The following is a 14009-nucleotide window of genomic DNA, read 5'->3' on the forward strand; positions in this document are numbered from 1 at the left end:
TTTGGTGAAGTTATCAGTAGGTAAAGAGTTTAGTATTTTATATATGTTTGATAATAGGGCCTTTTGTGGCCAGCCTTATTTCATTAGCGATTCAAATGGTGTAAGGGTCAGTCTGCCTTGTGCTGCTAAAAAAGGAAGGAGAAAGTGTCTAATTTGTAGGTATTCATAAAACTTTATTGCTATCTCTGGGCTTCTTGCCTGTAGCTCATTGAATTGGTATATTTGTCGAGTATTGTGGTTAATTAGGTCATAGATCTTGTAAAAGCTTTTTTCCCTCCAGTTATGGTAAAAGGACTTTTGTAGCCTTGGTGGGAATATAGGATTCTCAAATATAGGAGTTAGTAATGAGAGCGGGGAGCTTAAGAGTGACTTCTCCTTCAGGCGAGACCAAACCTGGAGGGTAGCTTTTGAAGATTCTAATATGGTTCTTGGGGGGGGTCTCATGAGGTTCTGGATTCCATATCAGGGTGCCCATGGGAATCAGATGTAGGGCTGCATTCTCAATTTTGGCCCATATGGGCTGTATTTGTAAGTGTGACCAAGCTGAAATCCATCTTAAGTGGGCTGCATCATGGTAGTTTTGGATCGATGGGGCTCCTAAGCCTCCTTGTGTTGTATTTGTTAGGAGGATAGTCTGGGCTAGTCTAGGCCTTTTCTTGCCCCAAATATACTTAACAAAGTCTCTTTGTATCTCCCTTATAGTTTTTGAAGGTAGGGCCACAGGTAAGGTCTCGAAAAGATATAAAAATTTTGGGAGGATATTCATTTTGAGTGCCGCAATGCGGCCAAACCATGATAGTGGGTAGCTAGACCATTTGTTTAAGGTAAGTTTCGTTTGATGGATCAAAGGGGAAAAATTTTGCTTAAATAGCGAGGTATAGTGGGGGGTAAGGCGGATCCCCAGATATGTGAGGTAGTCATTTTTCCATTTATAACCAAAATTCCTTTTGAGGGCTTCTGTCATTAGAGTTGGCATACAGAGAGGGAGTGCTTCGGATTTGTCTAAATTAAGTTTGTAACCCGATATCTTGCTGTATGCTGTAAGGGCTTTGTGTAGTGAAGGTAATGATGTGTGTGGGCTGGTTATGGATAGTAATACGTCATCAGCAAATAGTGCTATTTTGTATTCTGTAGACGCAATTTCTAGGCCTTTGATGTCTGGGTGGCCTCTGATGAATGCTGCTAGTGGTTCGATGCTAATGGCATAGAGGAGGGGAGACAGTGGGCACCCCTGTCTTGTTCCGTTATTAATATTTATTGTTTTCCTGTTTGCTCCTGGGAGCTTAAGTCTGGCTGTTGGTGTAGAGCAGTGCTGTCCAACTGGTGGCCCGTGGGCCGCATGCGGCCTCTGTGTGGCCCCCCACCTGTCTGGCTGCTTTGATGATTTACCTTTGAGTAAGCTTTAAATGGTATCAGTACTGAGATTAACTGGCCCCCTGCATGGTTCTCACCTCAGATTCAGGCTGTAATCAGGCTGTATTGTTTAAACATGTAATCCCCTGTACTGTTCACACCTTTTAATCTCTGCATTGTTCAACCCCTGCAGTGTTCACACCTCAGGCTCAGGCTGTAATCACTCCCATTGTTCACTTCTTCACACCTCAGACATAGGTACTGTAGGCAGAGTATGGCACATACAGCCAGCATAGGGCAGGTAGAGTATGGCACACACAGGCAGCATATGTCAGAGAGGGTATGGCACACACAGGAAGGGTAGTGCAGGCAGAATATGGCACACACAGTCAGGGTAGGGCAGGCAGAGTATGGCACACACAGGCAGGGTAGGGTAGGCAGAGTATGACACACAGAGGCAGCATAGGGAAGGCAGAGTATGGCACACACAGGCAGGGTAGGGCAGGCAGAGTATGGCACACACAGACAGCATAGGACAGGCAGAGTGCTGCCTGTGTGTGCCATACTCTGCTTACCCTATGCTGCTTGTGGGAGGTGAACCTGGCAGGGTTTTTTTGTGGGAGTTTGTTAGCAGTTGGATGGTCCCTAAGGTGTGTAATTATGTACTGGGGGTTGCTCTGCTATCCACAGGGGAGGAGGAGGCATATGGAATTATATATGTATATCTTAATATGACAATTCTTTCACATATGAATGATGGTTGATATCCCCACAGTAAGGACCAAGCATTTGGGATTTTGCTGTGCTACCACCATTGTGATAAAATAGGTGTGGTTTGAAGTGGGTGTGGTTTCAAAAAGGGGAGTGGTCAAAACTGGCTTCCATTAGCGGCCCTCCACCATGTATGCTAGAGAAATTCCGGCCCTCGGCACCGTAGAAGTTGGACAGCACTGGTGTAGAGTATAGTGCTCGTAAAGCTGTCAAGAAGGGCCCTTGGAATCCTAAGTAGGTTAAGAGAGAAAACAGATAAGGCCAGCTTAGCCGGTCAAATGCTTTCTCTGCATCCAGTCCCAACATTACCATGGGTTTGCCTTGCCGTTGTGGTACTTCCATTAATGCTATTGCCCTTCTGGTGTTATCCCCGGCTTGTCTGCCGGAGATAAAACCAACTTGGTCCGGGTGGATCAAGTTTGGGGCGAGGATTGCTAATCTATTGGCTAATATTTTAGTGAACAATTTCAGATCGGAATTTAGTAGGGCTATTGGCCTGTAGCTACTACATTGGCTTGGGTCTTTGCCCTCTTTCGGAATCAGTGTCAAATATGAGGCAAGCATGGTAGATGGGATTGGAGTTCCTGTTAGGAAGCTGTTGAAAAGTTTTGCTAATTGGGGTAAAAATATGTCTTGAAACATTTTATAGTAGATGTATGGTAGTCCATCCGGGCCCGGGGTTTTGCCATTTGGGAGTGATTTTAGTGTGGCCGCTATTTCCTCTATAGTAATTTCTGCATTCAGAGGGTCTAAGTCTGTGGGGTTTAGTCTATTCATGTTTGTTTTACCAAGGAAGTCTAGTAAAGATTCTGTGGGGTATGCCGGGTGTTCAGTGGTGTCTTTGTTTAGATTATAAAGATCATTGTAGTATTGACAAAAGGCGTCCGCTATTTGAGCTGGGTTATGAGTGATCAGGCCCTGAGGGGTTCTAATCTTTATTATAGTGCCCTGAGCTTTTCTATCTCTTAATTTGTTTGCTAATAATGTTAATGGTTTATCGCCTTGTTGGTAAAAAGTTTGACGTGACCATTTTATAGTTTTGTCTATTTCCCTCAGTCTATAATTCTGTAACTCCTGTTTGGCCTGTGTAAGTTTCATCAGAGTTTCAGGTGTATTGAGCCGTTGATGTTGTCGTTGCATTTCTGTAGTTGAGTTTATTAATTTAGATAGTGTAGATTGAGAGTTCTTTTTTTTTGCCGAAGCTATGGAAATAAAAGTTCCCCGTATGGTGACCTTATGTGCTTCCCATAAAATAGGTGTCGATGGCATAGATTGAGCGTTTATTTGGAAGTATTCACTAAGGGCTTCTTTTATTTTAGCTCGTGTCTGTAGGTCTGATAGCAGAGTTTCCTTTAATCTCCATTGTGGGTGTTTATAGGGGAGAGGGCCAATAGGAATATCTAACAATAGGGGGGCATGATCAGACCAAGAAATTGGTGAAATTTTTGATTCAAAGTCCAAGTTGAGGCAAGGGTGAGATTAAAAAAAATAGTCTAATCTAGAGTAGACCTGGTGTGGGTTAGAGTAAAATGTGAATTGTCTATCTCTGGGATGGTTAATACGCCAAGCATCTTGGAGCATGTGCTGTCTCAGCAAGCATCTAAATTCTCTTGATAAGTGGGATGAGGTTCTGTCAGTAGAAGGATGGGATCTATCCTTGTCCTGTGATAGGACCAGGTTAAAATCTCCTCCCACGATTGAGTAATGTGCAAAGGACCCTTGAAACTTTCCTAGGACTTGTTTAAGAAACTTAATCTGGTGTTTATTTGGTGCATAGATATTGAGGAGAAATACAGGGGTCCCTGCTAGAGAGCCTTTAATGGCGATAAAATGGCCTTCAGGGTCTGTTTGTGTTTCTAGGATCTGGAGGGGGCAATTCTTATGGATTGCAATGGCCACACCAGCTTTTCGGTGGGGACCAGAGGCATAAATAACCGTAGGATAATATTTAGAGGTGAGGTGATAGGCCTTATCTTTGGGAAAGTGGGTTTCCTGGATGAATGCTATATCAATCCCATAATTTCTTAAGTCCTTAAGTAAAAGGAGCCTTTTTGTTATTGTATTCAGTCCCTTAGCATTTATCGAGATTAGCTTAACCATTAATAAACATTTTATAAAAAGCAGATAAAACCAAATAAGGTAGATTTGTAGACCGGTAGGGATCCGTTCCCTGTGTTAAGCTTCTAAAAGCATAGTCTGAGCATTTACCGTGCCAAACTGCAATCTTCTGATAGCAGCCTATATAGTAGAAACCTATGGTAATGAAATATATCATAGTAGTAAACCAAAACTAAATAGAATACTATTATAAGTAAATATGAATATAACAATAAGCAAACCTCCTAGAACCTGTTAGATGTATGCAGGTGGTGTCAAAAGTCTTAAGGAGACTTTTTATACTAACTCAGTCCAAGGAGAGTTGGTGGATGCCTCCTGGCGTCCTCGGGGGGTGAGGAGATAGGTCCAGTTAACAGTAAGTAATGTTAATAATATCGTTGCGTTCTGGTCCGAGGAAGGAGGGGATCAGTTGAACTGGTGAGACGTTCCTGATGGGCTGTCGTAGGTTGCCCAGTAGTAAAGATCACTGAGGAGTTTTCTTTCGGGGTTGATTCAAGCCGCTTGAAATAGAAATATAGTTGCGGGTATTCAATTATAAATCCGTTGTTTGCGATGTTGTCCCGTAGGTCCCTTTGTTGGTGCAGAAAGCTGAGGTGAGGTTCTGTGGGACCTTTCAGGTTGGTTGTGGTGGGGAAAGTTTCCCTGAGGAGCTAGATTTGGTAGGGCTCCGGGGTTGCAATGGTGGGCTCCGCGCTGGGTGTCGGACCGCCGTCCATATCGGTTGCGGCCTAGTATCTTGATTTTCCCTTGTCGGCGCATTGGGTCGCTTGTGGAGGCCCAGTGATATGAGGAAATTCTTGCTATTGTTAGGGTCTTGTAGCGAGTAGACTTTGCCCGCCTTATTGACCATTAGGCGGAACGGGAACCCCCACCTATATGGTATATTGTTGTCCCGCAATATCTGGGTTATAGGTCTTAGCTCTCTTCTCTTCAATAGGGTGGTTGGAGAAAGATCAGTGTAAATGGAGAGTTTCATATTCTGATATACAATGTCTGTTGTTTGTCTGCTTTTTGCTAGGATGGTTTCTTTTGTTTCAAAGTAATGGAAGCACACTACCACATCTCTAGGTGGTTTAGTATCGGGCGGTTTGGCAGTCAAAGAGCGATGGGCTCTATCGAGCATGCAGGTTTCTTCTGTTAATGTAGGGCATAGATAGAGGAAAAGGCCTTTTAGGAATTGCTGTAGCTGTTGTGGGCCTACCTCTTCTGAAATCCCTCTAAACCTTAGGTTTTGTCTCCGCGACCTATTTTCTAGGTCTTCGCAGAGTGATTTTAATAGTGTCACTTCCCCCCTGTAAAGCTAGGTTGTCATCCTCCATCTGTGAGTAGCGCTGTGTTAAGTCATCTACCACCAGCTCTACTTTGTCAGTACGTTCACCCAGGTCTGCAATGTCTGCCCTTAGGCCTTGAATAGCTGTAGCAATAGCTTTCGAAATAGTGTCTGTTAATGTCCTTTGCAAACTGTCTAGTTGTTCAGACAGGATTTGTGCCGTTACTGGGGCTGTTTGAATTTCAGCCATTTCAGGTGAGTGAGTTTGTGCGGGCTGGAACTGACCTGGAGATTGTGCGCTGCTTGGATCATAGGTCCCTATGGAGGAAGATGGCGAGGGAGATATTCGTTCCGAGTTTGTGTCGCCGCCATCTTGGTCTGGTGCGTTCCTCTCAGAGTGTGCCGTCTTATGCAGAAACGGAGACATAGTAGAGGTCTGCTCTTTTGGCTTTCTCTTCCCCATCTTTCAGTCTGGGTTTAGAGGGTCCGAAGCGATGCTTTGAGGCTTAAGTTTGCTAATATTTCGGGGTTGTAAGGGAGCCCGGGAACGGAGCTCAATCAATGTGCGTCTGCACTAGACCATGGTCGGCCACGCCCCCCATTGCATGCACAGTTTTATCCAGACGCAACTGCAGAACAAAGGGGAAAATGGAGGGAGATTAGTTCAAGAAATAACAAAAACCAAAGATATTTTTGTGATTAAAACACTAAGAAAAAAGTATTTTCAGCACAAGCCCTATTCATTGCACTCATGTTATACTGGACCTTCCTACAGAGGATCTAATTCAAATGAGCATTTTCTGCAAGCTCTGTTTCTTGAATTGCTGTTAAGGACAGCAGCTCCCAGTCAATTTAAAGCTTTATTGGAGTGGAAGAAACAATTAGTACCTACACCATGGGTGGTAACCCATGCCTCAGAAGTCAGTAAAGCAGATGAAGCAACAGGGAAGATACTAAACCAGCAAGTTTGGAAAAAATGAAAGGAAATTCCACTGTCAGGCTGTACTTTCCACTGGTTTTATGCAGCTTAATGTGATAAAATGTATCGATTCATGCCTGATATTTGCCATGAACATAATAAGACACCGTTCCACGTGTTGTAACTGATACCCTGTAGTCATTTAAATCCAAGTTCTTCTGATGATTTCACTTCAGTGAAGCAGCAGTTCAGAGAGTAGAAGATAATCAGAATGGAATTACGGTTTAATTATTTCAAATTCCTTTCCACAGCTCCCAGCAACATTGTCTGCCAGCATTAAGCAAAATAGATGGCACGAATCCAGATTTTTATCTTCAGTAAGTGTATAGTTAAGCAGAATGCATTATCCAACGGATTTTTAGTTCCCATAAGTTATTATGTAGCAATACAATTTACAATTTCAACTGACTAATATTTTTATTTAATAACCACAAATATTTTAGCCACAGTTCTGATGTTTTGTCAATGGGAACCTTCTTTATAAAAAGAACACTTAACTGTAGTGGATGTTTCTCAACCTAATGTTATTTTCATGGCTCATTCTATGAGTCACTGACAAATTTCTCCTGCTCTAATTGGTTATCCAGCATGGGTCAGCAATTTTTTTTCCAGGATTTGCCACAAAAAAACGCCAATACGGCTACATAAAAAAACAAAATGTAATAATAAGTCATGTTGCCTCTGCCTATGTGACAGACAAACCTCCTTTTTTTGCTTGATAATTTATGAAAACCCCTAAGCTCAGCTCTCAACAGCTGCTCAGAACACACTAGCATGTGAGTGTCACTGACACTGCTAACAAAATCCAAGATGGTGACCCCCAGTGCACAACTTTAAAAACCTGGATTATTACAGTAAATTCAGTATATAAAATATGACATTTCTAGCCATATTCATTTTTAGGGTTTAGTTCTTTTTTAGGAGAATGAGTATCTAAAATGTACATGGTGCGCATAGTATAAATAGAACTGTACTCAGCTGATATGACAATGATAAATGTACGCTTTTCTTTTTACAAAGATATAAAATGAATAACAAAATAGTTTTCTTTTCTTTGTCTTGATGGGACCCAATTCAACATTTGTGTCTTTCTGTTTACAGAACCATTGTTGGAAACAGCAAATGTTTTACAAGTGATTTTATAGCAAAATTCTTTGAAATGGAAATATCAGTAATTTGACTGTGGGTGCTTTATCATGCGTATCAGAGCTCTGAATGTTAGGGTGAATATAAATGACTGGCCTTGTGGATCAAAGAGGATAATAAATTCTCCTTCCCAGCTACAGTATTACATAAAGTGATCCACAAGCAGCAAGCAGGTTATAATACGGTACAAAAATTTGTAAGGTTCCAGGGTGCCAGCTATGAAATTTCACCTCCTACCTACTGTATACCGGCTTTCCAGTATAACAGCAACATTTGCAGTGCATTCTTTTGTCAACTAAGAAACATTACCAAGGGAATAAAGTGACTATGGCATCTTAGAGCAGCTCCTTTGGCATTTGCCAGAATCCACAGATTGCAGGCCAGGCCTGCTCTACAGCAGAGTGCATGACTGAGCAGTGTTAGTTTCATGTCCATTATGACAGCTAACTAGCAAATTATTTCGGCAGGCATGGATTCACAGCAAATTTCTGCATTTCGCCACTGGCGAATAGTTTCACTAAACTTCAGTAAAAATTTGCCGTGGAAAGATTTGTTGCACGTCAAAAAATGTTGAGGGCGACAAATGCATTTGGAACTGAGTTGAGTTACCTAATCTAATGCCATCACATAGTTACATAGTTAATTTGGGATGAAAAATAACATCATCTCCAAATGATCCCCAGTGCTTATATATACAAATACATTCTGTTCCATGCCCTTGGATATTATACTTGGCCAAGGAGTCATACTTCCATGCTAGACATGTTGCACCTTGCAGTTAATTCAGAAAATAAAATGATGTCACTTTTTATGGTGGGCAGATAGTAGCAAGTTTCAGATATAGCCATAGTTTCTGCAGCTTTCTCTTCGTTCTTTTGATCACAAGCCTCCCGGAAGTTCAGTGGTTGCTGACCATCTTACTGGGAGTCTGTGGGGCAGTGATTTCTGAACAGGTATAGATATATGTATGTATGTATGTTGTGTTAAATTAGGCATGGTTGCATAAAAAAAGGCGCCATTTCATGAATTTTTCTGAAGTTTTGCAGATTTTTCACCAAAGCAAAAAGGGACAGGTTTGCTCATCACTATAAACCACCCTTGAGCTTTATCTAGCAGTCAAGCATGGGAGGTGCAGCCAATCAAACACTAGAAAGCAGGATGGCCAGCGGCCGCTGAACTTTGAAGGAGATCACAAACAAGACAGAGAAAGCTGCAGAAACAATTGCGTGCACCTCAAAACTGGTACAAATTTTTTAACAGACATACATTACAAAATTGTTTTATTTTGTGATAGGAAACATTCATGTACATTTTTAAAAACTGACTTTAGATCACCTTTAAATGAGCATATTGTTGCACTTTGCTCTGTATTTGTAAATGTGTAAAGTTCATAGTAACTCTACTTTTTTTTGTCTAATAACAATAAACTATCTTCATATAACATATCAAGATCTTATATGAGAAGATTTGGATATACCATAACGCAGTGCACCTTTGTGTTGGCTATTATGCAGATTGAGAGTGTGTGTGGACTGCCTGTAGCTATCCCAAAAGGCACCTGAAACTGCCCACTGTGGAGCAACTCCCAGCAATTTTGCCACACTGTTACCTTTGACCTTGCTCCCTAGGTGGTAATCCCCCAGACTGTTGGAGTCTTGCACTTTTAAGTAAATGAACAGGACCACTGGACGTTTTATGCAAACCAAATAAATTTCTTTATTAACTTCCAAGCAGCTGTTATCCCAACAATGTCAATAGTAGCACACACTGATTGCACAAGAATGGTCAGATCCAACCTCCAGTATAATATAACACACTTCTCTGGAGGTCTCACACTCAAGTAAGGTGGCTTTATTCCCAGAATAAGCGATCCAGCGGTGGGTTCTTGCTCCCTGGCAAACTACCTACCCCCAACCTCACCCACTCATGTCCCTACTCTGGCAGTTTTACCATTGCAGGGTGATAACCCCTCTGATCTCCTCGGTGGGTCACCCAACTGCCCGAATAACTTCACTTAAACCTGATTTTATTAGGAACTAACCCTCTCTCTGACTCAATCTTGCTATACACAGACCTGCAACCACCTCCCGGTTAGGTGAGGTCCCAGGAAAGACCTCTAGCACATGTCGGCTTTCCTTTTTATAATGCCACCTACTGGGCATTTTTAGAACTGCAGGGAAGTAAACCAGGAAAGGAAATCATTTTCACACAAACTAGGACCACCATTACATGTCCAAAATGGGAAAAACGGCCTGAACCAAATTCTGTGGGTTGTTACAAGAAAATAAAGGGTCTTTATACCATATTCTTAAAGATCCTAAAGGGTCTGTATATCATATTCTGCTTTTGTATTTAATAATTAGATGTGATATATAAAGTGGATGCATAATATTTTTTTCAATTGTTTTCCTTCACTTTTCTGAGAATCTTATTGGTTCAGCTTGCAGATTCTGACATCTGGAGGGTTCCTTCATACTTCAGCTACTTTTCCAAACCATTCTTTCCTTCTGCAGTGTTAGATTCTCTTAGAAGATAATGGTGGTCATTTACTGTATAAAGTTCACGCAAGGCTTATTGATGTTTTCCCCTAAACGCTTACATTTTGCACTGCTGTATCTATTTTTCCTTTTTTTACAAATTGCATTGAAATGCACATTGCACACAGATGTTTGCAAATGAGATTGTGGTTTGTGTGAGCATGCCCTCTGTGCATGTTTGTTGTGTGCAATATTTACACTTTGCGATTATAAGCTCCTTTGGGCAGGGCTCTCTTCACCTCTTGTACCGGTTATTGATTGCTTTATATGTTACTCTGTATGTCCAATGTATGAAACCCACTTATTGTACAGCGCTGCGGAATATGTTGGCGCTTTATAAATAAATGTTAATAATAATAATAATAATAATGCCGTATTTAAAAATCTCTTAAGGACAACAACACTGCAATTAAAAGTTCACAATTATCTTTGCACAATAAATCTTGTCCAGCTTTATAAATATAAACACAGGCAGGTCAAATATGTTCACTGTGCAAATGATTGTGTGCTGCATGAAGTTTATAAATGAGCCCCTGTATGGCCTAGCAAACAAAGGGTCATGTTCTGACATCACCGGGCATGTTATCAGATGAAATTGCCTATTAAAGGAAAGACCAGGCATAGCAGCAGCAGGAACAAACTGACGTTTACTAGACATACCAAAACTCACAGCGCAAGTATTCCAAGGAACCAAGCACAACTATAAATCTAAGTTTGGCTGCTTCTTTTCTGCACTTCCTGGGGTGGTTTTACAATCAAACAACTATAGCTGCCCTGTTCTACAAATGTTTTCATGGTACTTTTTTCTATGCCATCAGGGTCTGGCTACATCCGATTCATCTGTCAACCATTGTGTTACATAAATAATACAACAGGAAAGTCTTTGAACTTGGCACTCTCATATAATATATATTTCACTGCAGCAGAAGAAGAGATTTGCATTCACTTATACTCCAAAAAGAAGCAAGGGGGGGAAGGAATATATTCAGGCCTCATCAGAATTTCAAGCATGCATAGCAAGCTAGCCTAACCTCACAGTCTCAGAATCATTGATTTATGGCAAGCTGACCTAAAGCTGTTTGGGGGCTTGTTGTGACCCAGTTTCTCATTAATATAAGTATGGGAATGCTGAAAACAACAATTAGGCAGAAAGGGCAGTTATAAACATCTAGTGAAAATCATAGAATTACGATACACTGCTAGATAAAATGTATTCAACAGCTATCTGGTTGCTAGGGTTATGTTTACTTAAGCAACCAGACAGAGGTATAAAATGGAATAAAAACTTACCATACAAGTCAATTGTAGACTCACAGAGAAATTGTGTTTTGGCTTTTGGGGTCAATGACCCACATTTGAAAGCTGGAAAAAGGCAGACGAGGTAGGTGAATAATTCAAAAATGATAAAAATATAAATATGAAGACCAATTACAAAGTTGCTAGGAATAACATACTATTCTATAACATACTAGAAGTTAACTCAAAAGTGACCAACCCCTTTCCTGTGCAGCACTATATGTGCTCTTCTGACTGATTACAGAGTAATTCTGTACAGGTATGGGATCCCTTATCCAGAAACCCATTATCCAGAAAGTTACAAATTACGGAAAGGCCACCTCCCATAGACTCCATTATAAGCAAATAATTCTAATTTTTAAAAATGATTTTTCTCTGTAATAATAAAACTGTACCTTGTACTTTATTCCAACTAAGATATAATTATTCCATATTGGAGGCAAAACAATCCTATTGGGATTATTCAGTATTTAATTGATTTTTAGCAGACTTAGGTTATGGAGATCCCCAGGTCCCGAGCATTCTGGATAACAGGTCCCATACCTGTACTGTAATATTACTATGTTAAAATAACATATTGAGAACTAACAACTAACGTAGAATAGTAGTAATTCTCATTGGAGAATCCATTTATGCTGTAAAGGCCCCCATACACGGGCCGATAGAAGCTGCCGATATCGGTCCCTTGGACCGACTCGGCAGCTTTTCTGCCAGTGTAGAGGCAGAAACGAGCGAGCTGGCCGACCAATATCTGGCCTGAAATTGGCCAGATATCGATCAGCCAGGTTAAAAGATTCAGTCGGATCGGGGGCTGCATCGGCTCGTTGATGCGGTCCCCGAACCGACTGCCCCATTGCCGCCTACATAATCCGGTCGTTTGGCCCCAGGGCCAAACAATCTGATTATTTTTTTTTTAAGTTCAAGCTCCCCGATATCGCCTATCCGTAGGTGGGGATATCGGGGGAAGATCCGCTCGCTTGGCGATCTCACCAAGCGAGCGGATCTTACCGTGTATGGGGACCTTAATACTGTACATTTCCATGCTTACTTTGATGAGGAGGTGCAAAAGAGTCAAGTTTAGGAAAGGTTTACCATTAAATGTGAAAAGAGAATCAGGCTGCTCCTGACTATAGCAAAGGGATTATTGTAAATAAAGTCATGGTGAAGGCACAGAGTTTCTTTTAGAGACATAAAATAACTCTGTATCAACTGTAAAAGATAAGGGCCCTGACACTTAACAACCTTATTGTGGTTTAAATAGAAAGGAGATAGTTTGACGAGGCCCCATTGGAATGGAATGTTCTGGTGAGTTAGCAGGATTAATGGGAGTTGTGCAAGCGTTGTCTTGTGGTTGCCTTGTCAGTACTGCTGCAGGTCTTGCAAAGCTACATTTTTTCATTTTTTTTCTTTTCATTTTATTTTTTTTTGCTATTTTGTTTAAAAGTGCTTGAGGTTCGCAGTTATACCCAGTTATCCAGCCGTGCCTGCTCGTTTTCCTCCACAGAATGAACTGTAAGCCTCAGTTGTCATCGTACACATCCTAATGTCAGGGTTTTGGGGATTACTTTGCTGATCTGACTAAGCCGTGTATGAAAAAAATGGAAATTTGTTTTTTGAGAACTTATTAAATCCAGCATTATTGCAAAGAGTCAAGGAAAGCAAATCACAGGAAATCTGGTCTATCAGTTCTAGATTGCTGTTTGCTGTCATTGGCAGGGCAAATATATATTATGGCTGTTGGTTTGCTCTTTGTCTCTTTGCATGTTTACTTCCACAGTCAGTATCATTTCTCTATGTGTCATGTCAAACACATCTTTTTGTTTACTGCCACAGAAACAGCCTGCCAAGCTATAAAAAGCACAGCCCACTAATCTCCATTTTGTTTCAATGCATTTGTCAAACGAGGATCAAGGAAGGGAAACCATTAGCCCCATAATTCAGTATATTATGTTATCATGTTTTAGGGAAATGTGACAATTATTACAGTAAATAAGAAACCATATAACCAGATTCATACTAACCAAAGTGTATTTTTTTAGAACAAACTGCCATGTGTTTTACCCAAAATGAGCATATTTTCCACAATTCTAGCAAGTTATGACCAGCACACACAATGCACCAGTATGGATACAAATCAACTTTTTGTTTAGCAAATCACTCACAAGTTGGGATAGATGCCATTTCAATAGGATGAGTGATGGCATGGTGTAACGTTGGCGTGTATTCACTTGGTATAAGTTCACTTGCAGCTATCCAGGGAAACCCCCCTTTAATCTACTTAATGGTGTGCCTGCACCCAGGCCAACTCAGTGTCTCTGGACACACCATAAAGCAGATCAGAGTAGAGGGGCAGTTTCTCGGTCTGCGCTTATACATAGACTGAGAAAGGGCTCCATGTGGCAGTAGCCTTACTTGTGCATAATTCATCAGAATAGGCAAGGAGACACATTGATGCTGCAGCAAATTGTCAGCTTGAGAACCTTTATCAATGGCACCAATGTGAGACTTTATTTTATTTGTTTAAGTGTGTTGTATAACA

Source organism: Xenopus tropicalis, chromosome 6 (genome assembly GCF_000004195.4).
Source record: "Xenopus tropicalis strain Nigerian chromosome 6, UCB_Xtro_10.0, whole genome shotgun sequence".
In the NCBI taxonomy this organism is placed as follows: Eukaryota; Metazoa; Chordata; class Amphibia; order Anura; family Pipidae; genus Xenopus; species Xenopus tropicalis.